Here is a 14,476-nt window from a genome sequence, read left to right on the forward strand (position 1 = left end):
ACTTCTTTGTGCGAGTATCGTATCAGATCTATTGAAAAAGTTCATAAGTTTTGGTTACCGGATTTGACATGTACATGGTGCATCAGTCCAAACACTGACAATTTACAATCCCATTTCATCTTGTTTTTATTTTTCTAAACACCAATCGGTACTTTTACCCATTCTACTTCCCCATAACTAGATCTAGCTTCGCTTTACATTTCTGTTTCGTTTGCCTGGTGCGTGCTTGTGGCATTGAAGCCGAGACCTTTGGTCGGTGGAGCCCCTGGTACCTCACCATCACTGCTGCCCAGTGCAGCCCCTGCTCAGTAGCTGTTTGTTTTTGTCCACATAATTATTTTATTTTACGAGTTGGGTTTGTGAATAATAGTAAAAAATTAAACAAATATCAGCAAAGAGGCGCACAGCGTCGTCGTAGGCATGTGGCTTGGCAACAATCCAACGTCTGGATAATGTTCAACGCCGCGCACTGCGCATCATTGGCCCTGGTGCAATTCTCCCCAGTCTGGCTGTCCGCAGGACTGTTGCTGCTCTCTCGTGCATCTACAAATTGCATTTCATTACTGGTCCTCCTCAGCTACTTACTGTATTGCCACCGCATCGCGTTTTTGCAGCCAACTCCAGAACCAGGAACCAGCACAATATTGCCACTAGCCACGCCTATCAACTGTCAGACACGCTCCCTGTCTCAGCTCCATCCGTCGTGAAGCTGTCGTTCCCGTACTGCTGTATTGGCGCATGGAACTCCCTTCCTGACAGGCTGCTGTCGCAGCGCCCACACAAAACACGTTTTCAGTCATTCAAGACAAAGGTCTACCAACACCTGAGAGACAGCAACTGGTACTGGGCAACGGATTCCCTGTAATTTTTCGAGTTCGTCGCTTGCCGGACCCGCTAATCCGCGTACCTTGCTCAGAGTGCTCAGCTGTGTTTTGCATACATGGAAAAAATACTTGTTATGATTCTTTTCTTTTCTCTGTTTATTCTTTTACCAGGCGTGGGCCATCCCCTGGATTATGAAAATGGGTGCCTTATTATTTTTCTGTTTTTTAGTTTGTTTTCTTTACACTTCTTTGTGCGAGTTTCGTATCAGATCTATTGAAAAAGTTCATGAGTTTTGGTTAATGGATTTGACATGTACATGGTACATCAGTCCAAACACTGACAATTTACAATCTCTTTTCATATTGTTTTTATTTTTCTAAACACCTACTGGTACTTTTACCCATTCTAATTCCCCATTGCTAGATCTAGCTTTGCTTTACATTTCTGTTTCTTTTTCCTGGTGCGTGCTTGTGGCATTGAAGTCGAGACCTTTGGTCGGTGGAGCCCCTGGTACCTCACCATCACTGCTGCCCAGTGCAGCCCCTGCTCAGTAGCTGTTTGTTTTTGTCCACATAATTATTTATTTTACGAGTTGGGTTTGTGAATAATAGTAAAAAAATAAAAAATAAACAAGCACAGAGGTGCTCGCCCTTTATTTCACTCTTTTTGGCCCTTTTTGGAAAAGCCCGTTTCTTTCGCCCTTTATTGCGTTTTTGGTGAATATCGCCCTTTTGGAGCTTTTTTAGCTGAAAAAGTGCTAAAATCTGTTTGCCTATGCATGCGATCACATTCACAGCTTCCGAGTGCTCGATGGGCCTTGGCACGCCGCTTTTTTGGGGGGCAACCACTAACTTGGTGAAGCTTGTACCCGGTGTACACAATGCTGTAAAAAGTGTGTTTTGCCTTTCGTGGACCCATAAATGGAAGAGTGCGTATTCATTTCTCAGCTTGGTTTCATATCTGAACGTGTATCATGGCTATGGTGCTCTTTTTCGCAAATGGTGCTTTTCGCGTCCCTCAAAATATTATGCTGAAAAAGTGCTCTTTTTTCAATGAAAACAGGCAAAAAGTGCTCTTTTTTCAGTGAACCATAGCCATGATACATGTTCAGATATGAACCCAAGCTGAGAAATGAACACGCAATCTTTTATTTATGGGTCGACGAAAGGCAAAACAGGAAGTAAAGTTCAAAAAACCCACTTTTTACAGCATTGTGTACACCGGGTACAAGCTTCACCAACTAACTATTACTTGTTGCCCTCCCCCCCGCCCCCCCCCCCCCCAAAAAAGCGACGTGCGAAGGCCCATCGGCATCGAGGACTCGGAAACTGTGATCGCATGCATGAGCAAACAGATTTTACCACTTTTTCAGCTAAAAAAGCTCAAAAAGGGCTATATTCACTAAAAACGCAAGAAAGGGCGAAAGAAACGGGCTTTTCCAAAAAGGGCCAAAAGGGCGAAAAAAGTTCGAGCACCTTTGGGAAAGGGCTACCTCCGAGGCTCTGTCTCCAGATTGCAGCGCTAGCCGTGACTCACACCGGTGATCTATAATGGATCAAGCAGGTGCTGCATGATTGATTGTAGTGATCACGTGATGACAGACTGCATGACGTGTAGACATTGTACGTGTAAAGTGGAGGAGCTAGACACATACAAATGTGGCAGGGCTAGATAGGGGAAGTCCCTGGGACGCTGTGCCTGTGAGGCTGTGAGCTGACATGGACTAGAACTGTAAGAGTTAGTACAGAATTCACATGTACATGACCACTGTACACTACTACTTGTAGGTACGTAGTTGTAGGTCTAGCCTCTAGGTACTCAGTTGCAAGTGACAAGTGACAAGTGACATGCATCCATCATGCCACACAACAGAGACGAGCCTGTGGGGTGTCGCAAACGTTTATTCCAGCATGAATAATCATGAGGCTGTGATCGGTAATCAAGTATGAGGTACATGTACTCAGTATGAGGTTATGATTATAAATGATGTACACATATCAAACATCAGAGAGGCAAGGACAGCAGAAGCGACACGCGGGGTCCTGCGCTGTCAGAACAGCTATGTGTACTACTAGGTTGCTATGGCAGCGGAACACTAAATCTTAGTAAACATGAATAGTTCAATGGTGCCGATGTGCGTGCACTATTCAGCGCCCATCGGCAGCACCCATGCCTCCAATAAAGGTACCGAATTGCTTGCGACACGCAGGCTCTATTAGTGCTGTGGCATGCCTGAGAATGTACGTGCGATATGCCCTGCTGTACCAGCGGCCTGCAGCCATCAGGGCATACTCTGGTGCGCCTCGATCCGCCATGTGTGTAGCTCCCCCGGCGCGTAAGGAATGGCTGCTGATGCTTGGACCCAGCACTTTGTGTAGGACAGCATTGATGTCGTTTGGCGTGAGATGGCGACCATCCTGAAACTTGGATAGGGGTTGCTTGTCATCGCTCCATTTGCTGGACCGAACGTAAGCCTGCAGGGCTCGGACGGGACATAGAGCGAGGTCAGCATAGCGATGCAGCACTACCTCCCCGCCCTTTTTAATGGAGACGTCTTCGTCCTCTGGAGCTGCAGAGAGGCCTCCTGCTGGGCTAACCGGAGGTGTTTGCACCTCAGCGTCTTGAGGCCGCCGGGACTGTGTGGTGACAGCGATGTGTACTCACTCACACGCAGCAGGCCGTGGAAGGCTGTCGTAAGAGCAGCCCATAGCATTAGTCTGTCTGCCGGGGAGTACAAGGACCGATCCATGAACTGCCGGAGAGCATTCAGCTGGTGGACGGTGATCACTTGGCGCTGAGGGCGTGTTGACGGATGCCTGGGAAGCGACGCTCTCTCTCCCCCTCTCTAAGCCCTTGAGCAGGGCTGTGATGCGGCTTGAGGATGTAACCCCGACTGGGCCTCCCATGCGGATGAGGTGGTAATTGATTGCGGCCAGGTAGACTCTCAGAGTGCTGACGCTGATTGAGTGAGACATTGCGGCTGCGAGCAGAAGGACGTCGTTCTGATCTGGGTGATGTGCGTCGCGGCGCATGCGACCCAGAACTCCAGGAATGCATGCCAGCCTGGCGCGTACGTGCACTGTGTGCCAGTGGCTACCGAGTTGGCAATCAGGTGCTCTGCTCGCGCTGAGAGAGCGGCGGCTAGCAAGCCTAGGAGGACACAGGCACAAGCGCATGCAACACAAACGCATACACGCATACATCCGCATACGCGCATGTTTCCTAAACAGGCAGGATGGTACGGCGGCCAAGCCGAGCTGCCGTGTATGCGTGCTGCGCCGGGTCGCCGAACAGCGGCCCGCTTCCCGGAACACACTGGCCCGGCGGCGTGGCTGCGGATTATAAGCAGGGAACCCGCGGGTTACGCTAATGGGAGATCTCCCCCCTGACCTTGGCGTGGCGTTCCTGTACTGGTTTGGCCGAGGTTCGCCCTCATTCTGTGGGGCTAATGCAAATACGACCCGAGAGCCCCCCTCCCCCAGCCCCGTGGGGTGGGAACCTCTGCTATTGGCCTAATCCATGGGTACTTAGCCTTGCGGGTGGACGCATTGGGGTGGCACGTAAGCGTTGGCTTGCGTAGCCGTGGCTTGCGGCGGTAAGCGATCCTCCGGCGGGAGGTGGACATCCGGCGGGATGTTATGCAAGCGGGGATGGCGACCCTGGACAGACACACAGAACAACAGACAGCAGATGGCGAAGCCTTGGTTCGGTGGAGCCGTAGCTTGCAGCGGCAGTGTCTGTAAGTGATTCTCCGGCGGGAGTTATATGTTCGGCGGGATGTAATGCGAGTGGGGCTAGCGACCCTGGATAGACACACAGAACAATAGACAGCGGGCGGCGAAGGGTTGGCTCGCGGAGCCGTTGCTTGCGGCGGTGGTGTCTGTAGGCGATCCTCCGGCGGGAGGTGGACATCCGGCGGGATGTTATGCGCGCGGCTTGCGAGCCTGGATATACTGTATAGCAGGAAATTTTCGGACAGAATTTATTTTCGTACGATTTCGTACACGGCCTCTTTTGTACTAAAATTAATTCCGTACTAAAATTTGTTCATGTGAAATTATGTACACTATACATGCATGCTCCTTGCGAACACATGTATTTAGCATGCAGCACTGTACGAAAATAAAATCCGTACGAAAGGTCGAAATTTGGCTTTGTCCGAAAATATTTCCGTCCGAAAATTTCCTGCTATACAGTACACGCAGAGCACAAGACAGTGAGCAGGTCAGGCTCGCGGAGCCGTGCCCCTAGTATACGGGCAAACATACAACCTGCTAGGTAGGCTTAACACCCTCTACAATTTGCCTCGGTAGCATGGCAACACGGTGCCTGGCCCTTATTTTGTTTCTGACATGCAGGCCACGCGTGTAGCGTACATATGGAGCGCCCCCGAGTACAGCGGTTGCCGGTTCGGCGCATGCCCCCATTCTTCCCCCATTCCTCCCAAAAAAGAAAAAGGGTTTCTAAGGGGCCGGATAAGCCCAGTAAGCACACAGAGTGGTAAGATAGACCATGAAGGGTTCGCCCCGGCGAAGGCATGGATAATCATTGACAGCGGAAATTGTAGGTGGGTTAGTAGAGTAGGGGAAACAAAACAACAAGAAAAGAGCAGAGATGCGAGATGCTGGGCTGGGGGGACTACGGACGTACGGCGAGCCTGCGTAGTGGTGGCTGGGATTGCCGGGAGCCTGAATTGGCGGCTGGAGTGCCTGGCCAACTGCAGACGGATGCGACTATCTGTTGTCGGATTGGCACTTGCGAGTGATGATGGGGCAGTCTCCGCTTCGGGAACCAGACGGAGGAAGCGCTGGAACGGCGATGCTGTTGTCGACGCCGTCGAGGTGACGGATGAGCAGGCAGAAGTTGTGGCGAGCGGCGAGTTGCATGGTGCTGCGTATCAGTGCCATGACCCCGGCGTGTCGGCATGTGCCGGACTCCCAGACAGTGCACACTGCTGAATTATCGCAGTGGAAGAGGATCTTCTTCTGTGCCCAGTGGGGGCCCCAGAGTTGGCAGGCAAAGGCGATGGGCCACATCTCTCTCCACATTATGGACGTGTACGGTGGGGCCTGCTGCGCCGCTGACCATGTGCCCGCGAAACAACGACCCTGGTAAAAGCCGCCGAAACCGCTGCCAGACGCGTCGGTGAACAGTTCCAGCCCCGGGGACTTTGACCATACGGGGTCGCGTAGGAGAGCCTTTCCGTTCCATAGTGGGAGGAAATCCTGCCACCATTTGATGTCGGCGAGAGCCTCGCTGGTGAGCCGGACAGCCGCGGCAGGGCTGGTGACTGAGGAACACAGGTCGATGAGGCGGCGAGTGAACGTACGACCGGCTGGGACGACCTTGGCGGCGAACGCCAGGTGGCCAACGAGGGACTGGAGTTTGTGTTTGGACGCTGATGACCGGATGGCCCAGAATGCGAGGAGTTGGCGCAATGTACGGAGCTTCTCGGCTGAGAGCCGCAGCTCCCCTGCCGCTGAATCAATATCAATGCCAAGCACTGTGAGGCAGGTGGCGGGGCCAACAACTTTGTCCGGGCTGTCTGCTGTTGGGACGCCCAGTTTCGCGAAGACCTGCAGAATAGTGGCTTTGTGGGTCGCGGCCGCCGAGGACGTGACAGACTTGGCTGCTGGAGACACTGAGACGAAGTCATTCAAATAGTGCTCCAGTGCAGGGATACTTTAGTTATTACGGATGATCCATTCTAGGGCGGTAGCCAGGCAGTTAAACACACTGGGAGCGGAGCGTAGGCCAAATGGCAGGACAGTGTCAAAATAGTAGTTGCCCTTCCACAACATGCCGAGGAGCGGCCAGTCGTCGGGATGCACGGGGCAGAGTCGGAAAGCGTGCTTCAGGTCCACCTTTGACAGGAGGGCTCCGGGGCCCGTCCTGCTCACGTGTTCTGGAATCGTGTCAATCGTAATTAGAGAGAAACGGTAGGCCTGCTTGTCAATGAACGAATTGATGCTGTTCCCATCGGGGGCGGACAGGTGCATGATGAGCCGGTGGCCGCCCGACTTCTTGGGGACCACACCTACGCCAGAGGTGCGCAGATGGACGAATGGCGGCGCGTTGAAGGAGCCAGCGGTGTGGCCGCGACTGCATTCCTTGGCCAGGTACTGGTCGACGACGTCAGGGTGTGCTGCCGCTGAAGACAAGTTCGGGCTGCGTACGGACACATCACCGGGTCCGGCGAACCCGAGACGACAGCCGGCACGTAAATTGCTAATTAGAGAATGAACAAATGCAGGATTGGGGTGCGCCAGCAATTCAGTGTGTAATGCATCAATATTGATAGAGGTGTTGGGGTGTAATGCAATGTTCATAGGGGTGTTAGGGGGTGGGTGAATGCAAGAAAGTGGTGCCGGGGCTGATTGTTGTTCGCTCTTATTTCTTGGCTGGACAGGCTGACACGGCGTGCGAGCCTGAGCAGAAGAGGCAGCCATGTCGAAAGCGACATAGGCCGCTGCAGGCGCCGTGATTGTAGCGGCGGCAGATTTCGGTTGATTTAGTGCTTGCACTCTCTTTCGCCTGCTTGCCGCGAAAGGCCGAGGTGTATGCTCCGGCCAAGTGCTCCACCTTCTTGCAAATGCTGCAATTGGGGAGGGCCTGTCCCGTGAAACACGTCGCGAAAAGCTCCGTGTTGAGCTCCGCCAGGGATCGGCTTGGGTCCTTTGACAGGGCCTGGCGTGCCCGCGTGTCATAGTCCACGACTGCCGAGAAGCGGTACTTCCCGGCTGCCTGTACCATGCGTATTCGATGCTGCATCAGTGCAGCGGTGCAGCGAGGTTGATCGCGGATGACGATCAGGCTAAAAATAGACCATGACTTGGTCCACATGGCAAAGTTCTCAATTTTTCCTTTCGGTTCGCTTGTCACGGAAAGTGCCCCTTCCTCGTCTATGCGGAACCTCTTAGGGGCTGGCTCACCGGTAGAAATAGATTTGGGCGGGAGCAATATTGCCAGATCTATATACTCGATTCGTCTGATCCGATCGACTGTCTCCAACGAGACATGCGAAATGCAGGAGGGGTAACCCATGTTCGTATGGTGCATGAATTCATCAGCACACATACCGTCTTCCTGGTGCTCTGTGACGTTCTCCAGTGCGTTGCCGCTGAGGGCTGCTGCCACGCTGGCTGCCACGATCTACTGGATAGACTCCCTTTGTGCCTGCGAGAAAGCCAATGGTGGGTGTAAGACTATAGGTGAGAGCGGAGAAGAGACAATTTCAAACAATTTCTGGGGCGGGCAGGCACAACAAACAACTGGTGAATGTCTTTACTTGTTTCTTGCCTTGCGAGGGTGGCCTTGGGTGAGCTTGCACCCAAGGCGGATAGGTGGCTTATACGGCATGCCGTACGCGCATCGCGGTTGCGAATGCTTGCGTGGGGCCCCCCGCGGGAGCCCGGCAGTGCGTACGATTTCCAAATGTTTCGGCTCAGCAACCCCTCCCCAGGAGTACACTGTATCTCAGATGACTGACCGTAGCACACTAAAAATACCTTACTACACCCCTGCATTAACAAACTGCTTCACGGCAAACAATGTTAGAAAGCAGGCTGCACAATGCCCTTATAAGGCAGAGCTTGACACACGGTAGGGAGCACAGAAACTGTATTGTGACAGGCTGTATCACTGTTGCAGCGCGAGTTTGCTTTTGCAGCGCGAGTTTGCTTTTGCAGCGCGAGTTTGCTTTTGCAGCGCGAGTTTGCTTTTGCAGCTTTTCCATCTACGCAACCTACCGCACGCCTTAACCATCGTTGGCAGTTTATTGGTATTCAGCTTGTTCTTGTAGTAATCGCCATACCAATTTGTTTTGGGTGAAGCACGAATGTTTGCTAAACTCGGTTTTTCCAACAGGTGGCCGAACCCCTCCCCTCCCCCTCCATTTGCGCCGATAGCCTTGACAAATTGGTACCGTATTTTACTTGTTGTGTATTGCACGGTGTACTAAATCCAACCCATCATTACGACGGCCTGTCTACATGAGAGAGCGGGGCACAGACAAGCAATGTCATGTGCAAGCATGTATTAGTAGCGGGCATGCAGCCCGGTGGTCGATACGTACGTGATTTAGCGTTACAGTGTCCAGTGTTGTCTCCCTATATTATTAGTAAGCCACGACCTCGGGTGTACTCGTATGCTACATACATGTACAGTTGCGCTAAACTGAAATCTGACCCAAAGTGCTAGGCTGGCACCCTCAACCTGCACCAGCCTTGGTTGCCTGGAAGTGGCAAGAATGCGGCTGGACGTACACCTGCACCGGCCTTGGTTGCCTGGAAGTGGCACGAATGTGGCTGGACGTACACCTGCACCGGCCTTGGTTGCCTGGAATTGGCACGAATGTGGCTGGACGTACACCTGCACCGGCCTTGGTTGCCTGGAAGTGGCACGAATGCAGCTGGGCGTACACCTGCACCGGCCTTGGTTGCCTGGAAGTGGCACGAATGTGGCTGGACGTACACCTGCACCGGCCTTGGTTGCCTGGAAGTGGCACGAATGTGGCTGGACGTACACCTGCACCAGCCTTGGTTGCCTGGAAGTGGCACGAATGTGGCTGGACGTACACCTGCACCGGCCTTGGTTGCCTGGAAGTGGCACGAATGTGGCTGGACGTACGCATGTAAAGATACAGTACATATGCAGATGCAATGATGTAAACTGGGATTGGAACTGGTCCAGGCCGCCAGCTTTGTACTTTGGGTCGGATTTCAGTGAGCACAGCAACTGTAGCATACTAGTAGTAGGTTTTGTATGATGCAGTGCATATTCTGTTTCAATTCATTTCCGTGTTTTTAACCCTTTGGAGTCCATAACTTTTTCCCTTTATTGCAACACTGATTTCAGTGCTCCGGTTTGCGAAGACCAGCATCCCCCCCCCCCCCCCCCCCCCTCTATGTTTGTTCCAGGGGCACTCCATTCATGCAGGTATGTGATTACAGTGTAACATTCACGTTTCCTTGTAAAATGAGTTCAGATACGAAGTTTGACTGGTACGCAGCTCCTGGGTACTTGGTTTCTAGGTACCATGGCGAATTATCTGTCCAGTTGTACTTGTACATGTACATCGTCCAGCCGCTATCTCCAAACACGCAGCATTTTCTTTGAACGTTCCCTCGTTCTAGCATTATTATTGAGCAGTCAACGTGTGCCAGTGTGACTGTCAGCGTCACGTACATACACCCTTCGTTTCTTACCGTGTTGTGGAGTCACTTCACTGCATGGTGCACTTGACAATCCGTGTTCTCTGTACAATCATCTCATGTCCTCTCTTGAAGCTTGGTCTCTCTGGCTCTCGAACAGTCACAGAACTGACTGTACATCCACTGACAGCAGCAGCAGCGGCAGTGGCAGCGGAACAAGCCCTACAGTAGATCTGCAATAAACCCGAGGAACACGCCCTGCAGTAGATCTGCAATAAACTTGTGCTCTTGGTTCTTGCCATACAGCAAAGGCAAACTGTCGCCACTAGAATGAAGTTCTGAAAAAGCCACTGAAATATTCTGCTGCAGAAAAGAGAACATGAAACTCAATCCGTTCGCATTTCCAGGAACGCATCGACCTTCACTGATACGGACACAATTGTATTGAAAATGCTAGATAAGGAACCGAAACTTGTAGTCTCGGCAAGTTTCTATCGACTCTCGTATTTCGATTCTAGCGCAGACATACAATGATTATTATTATTATGATACATGACAATCATGTACTAGTACTAGTAGATCTAGATCTACATTGTACTAGTACTAGTGCATGTAGTACAATCAGTCATGTAGATCTACATTGTACTAGTACAGTCATGTAGCACTAGCAGGTACATGTACTGGTCCTTGCGCTTGTCGAGCGAGCGGGAATATCTAGGTCATCCAGTCGCAAACAAGATCCCTTACGGGTGCGGACACGGGGAAATCCCTTGAATCCTCTGCACTACACAATCATCAACCCGCCTTGACTGACAAGTAACGCACGCGCACGTACAGTTCTGACAGGGCTAGGCCTAGGGCTAGGGCCAACCTAGGCAAGGGCCCAGTACTGCGGTAGGGGCATCAGATCGACCTCATGAATGAAGAAGCGCCACCGTTCGAGCGACAACAGTGTGTGTGTGTGCGCGCGCGCGCACGCGTGCAAGAGGCAACTGTCGCGCATTCCCTGTCGTGCCCCTATGGAGGGTTTCCCTCCATTAGACACAATGGTATTCGGGACGTCACGGCCCGGCTGCTGGACGAGGTGTGCACCAGTGTGTCCATCGAGCCCTTGCTGCAACCGCTGACGGGGGAGCGTCTTCGCTACCGAACCGCAAATGTGGAAGACCGTGCCCGGCTGGATGTCGCTGCCAATGGTTTGTGGGGCAGTCGTTTTGAGCGTACACTTATTGATATACGGGTTTTTAATCCTCACTCACGCTCAAATCGATCTGCACCACATACTATTGTGTATCAGCGACATGAAAAAGAAAAGAGAAGGCACTATGAGGAGCGGGTGAGGCAGGTTGAGCAAGCCTCCTTTGTTCCGGCGGTCATGTCAGCCAGTGGCGGAATGGGTCCAGCATCAACAGCACTGTACAAACGAATTGCTCATCTGTTGGCGGAGAAGAGGGGTGAGCATTACTCTCATGTTATGGCATTTGTTAGATGCAGGATTTCCTTCAGCCTTCTGAAATCCTGTATCATGTGCATTCGCGGTTGTAGGCGTTTAAATTTTGGTTTGAAATTTGCACCCCCCTGCGGAGCCCACGCTGCTTTGGCAGTGGCGGAGGCTCGCTTGCCGACGTAACCGGCGGAGATCATCATGAACAATGGACTGACTAATTATTCACTTGTCCTGTCTTTATAAATAACATGTTATTGCATATGTTCTTGGTTTAGTTTTTGGCCTTTTTCGTGCTTTGGAGTTGATAACATTTTCCTCACTATCGAAAAAAAAAAACTTGTCGTGTGCTCTGCATGCAGGCACTAGCTGTTAAAAAAAAAAAAAAAAAAAAAAAAATCTAACGAGGCCTGGCGCAAATATTCATGAGGTCCAATTCTTTGTCCATGGCATGGTTGCTGTCACTCTCTCCTTTGTAGCTTGGTATTATTTCACCCACTCCATATCTCCATATCTCTGCTGCTGCTGCTTTGGAGATGGTAAGTTTTTTATATACATGTACATCTGCATGTAAGAAAGAACCAGTCAACCCGTGACCATCATAGCTATGTACCAATACTGGCTAAGAGCAATCTTCACTTGATACAAGTGAAATCCGGGTAGCTACGTACACAATAGGAGTACTCGAGTCTAGCTAAGCCCATTTCTGCGTTTGTCACAAGCACCAAGTCGTTCCTAGGGTTCCCAGTAACCAAGCAACGCCTGGTGGGAGTTTCCTAGTAAAAATAATACTTCATTCTACTACTACTCAAGCTGCGGACAGAACTGTTTCGTTCTTCAAGTTGTGGACTCATCAGCGAAGCACAGAGAAAATTAGGCCGAACCTGACAGCAATGAAAATAAATTTTCCAAAGCCAGAGGCCCCGGGTGTACCTTGCCAGAGTGCTCAAACTGACAAATCAGTGAGTGCCCACACGAGAGTGCTCAACTGATTCAAGAGCAGGAGTGAAATACTCAAATTATACTACTACATGACATTGTAGTCTATTACTACTAGCTACATTGTAGATAGGATGAGAACTATACGATGTCATGATAATGTGTACTATCAATACAAAACTATCAACTGCAGCATACATGCTATACATGATAATGTGTACTATCAATACAAAACTATCAACTGCAGCATACATGCTATACATGATAATGTGTACTATCAATACAAAACTATCAACTACAGCATACATGCTATACATGATAATGTGTACTATCAATACAAAACTATCAACTGCAGCATACATGCCATACATGATAATGTGTACTATCAATACAAAACTATCAACTGTAGCATACATACCATACATGATAATGTGTACTATCAATACAAAACTATCAACTGCAGCATACATGCTACATGATAATGTGTACTATCAATACAAAACTATCAACTGCAGCATACATGCCATACATGATAATGTGTACTATCAATACAAAACTATCAACTGTAGCATACATGTGATACATGATAATGTGTACTATCAATACAAAATTATCAACTGCAGCATACATTATTATTATTATTATTATTATTATTATTATTATTATTATTATTATTATTATTATTATTATTTCAAAATTTTGAAGGACGCTTCACGCAGCTTCATTATACTTGAATTGTTTGCAGGCAACCTGCCTACACTCAAGAGAGCACTGCATTTCACACAAATCCATTGGTATCGTTACAACGTTTCGGTCTTTATGACCATCATCAGGAATGAAGTGGACATGGAAAGAACAGCAGTATAAAAGAAGGAGGCAAGCAAGCAAAGCGCGGTACATAGTGACAGCGCGCGTAGAGAAGTGCAAAGCACGTCATGGCGGGTGTGCATTACTACATATACATGACAACACAAGCACAAACGGCGAGGAAAGTAGATACTGCGCTACAGCAGTGATAACAGCCCAGTTCCAGTCTCACACCACCAGTGAGGTGTCTAGAGCCTCGCGCCACTCGCAGTAAGGTGGTGTTATAGCAGATCCCAGCCACTGTTATTGTTAATTTCCGGGGATCGCTCCCTGATATTGATGGCCTCCCGGATCCTCCTCCTGGGGCGGTCACGCTCAGAACCGAAAACCCGGATACCTGAGAAAGCCGTTGCTCCCAATGGCAATGGGTCAGATGCATGCTTGGCCGCGAAATGCTCACCCAGCGCGGTGCCGCTCACTGTGTTGCGTGCGTCGTCGTTGTGTTCTTTTGTCCTAGTAGCGAGGCTGCGGTACGTCTCTCCGACATATTTATCACCACATTTGCACTCGAGGTGGTATACAACATTTCGCTCCGTGCATGCCCCTGAACCGGACATGCAGGCGACACAAGCAGCTTTGGGCCGCCCCCGTTTACGGGGCCTGGACGGGTCTACATACCTGCGGCATGGTGGTTTGCGGAGGGCAGACGTGCAAATCATAGAACTTAGACGGCGGTTCCTGTAAATCAGCTGGGCATTTATCTTGTACTTCCGGAGTAATTTATGAATTTTGTTGTGGATATACTCGGTGTGAAACGGTAGGTTGAGGGTGACACGGTATTCATTCTGCACTCTGACACGTCGGGGGCGCATAGCTCGTTCACGTGCCGAAACTATAACTGACTCTGGGAAGTTGTTGAATTTTAGGATGTTGGTTACTTTTTCTTCACTTCTTTTTAGGGTGTCGGCATCGGAGGATAGGCGGACGGCACGCAGGAACTCAGAGGAAGCAATTGCTTTCTTTTGCTGGTTGGGAACTGACGAGTTGTAGTCTGATACCAGTCCGCTGTGACATGGCTTGCGGTATAGTTCATAGGATATAGATCCATCTGGTGAGACATGGACGGTCGTGTCCATGAAATTGATTGAGCCAGTCAACTCCGTGGATTGGTGAGTGAATTTAATATTAGGATCGGCATTATTGAAGTGATCTAGGAAACTCTGCAGAAGTTCCGGACCGAGGTTCCACACAATGAAAACATCATCGATGTAGCGCTTGTACAGAACTGGGCTGGCAGGTGCACTACGCA

General features: G+C 50.3%; 1 long non-coding RNA gene across 3 annotated transcripts in view; it reads right to left on the bottom strand.

Annotated features, from left to right (window-relative positions):
- Positions 1 to 2,708: 2,708 nt before the first annotated feature.
- LOC135811240 (uncharacterized) overlaps positions 2,709 to 14,476 on the bottom strand; it is a 143,902-nt gene continuing 132,134 nt past the window's right edge. The window contains exons 1-3 of one of the 3 annotated variants that reach the window (XR_010552573.1): positions 10,032 to 10,494; positions 7,905 to 8,001; positions 2,709 to 4,769 (exon numbers count right to left, since the gene is read on the bottom strand). This is a non-coding gene — a long non-coding RNA (uncharacterized LOC135811240). Of the gene's footprint in view, positions 4,770 to 7,904; positions 8,002 to 10,031; positions 10,495 to 14,476 lie in introns of those variants that run through there. The other 2 variants (XR_010552574.1, XR_010552572.1) reach the window with 2 other exon arrangements.

Source organism: Sycon ciliatum, chromosome 3 (assembly GCF_964019385.1).
Source record: "Sycon ciliatum chromosome 3, ocSycCili1.1, whole genome shotgun sequence".
Lineage (NCBI taxonomy): Eukaryota > Metazoa > Porifera > Calcarea > Leucosolenida > Sycettidae > Sycon > Sycon ciliatum.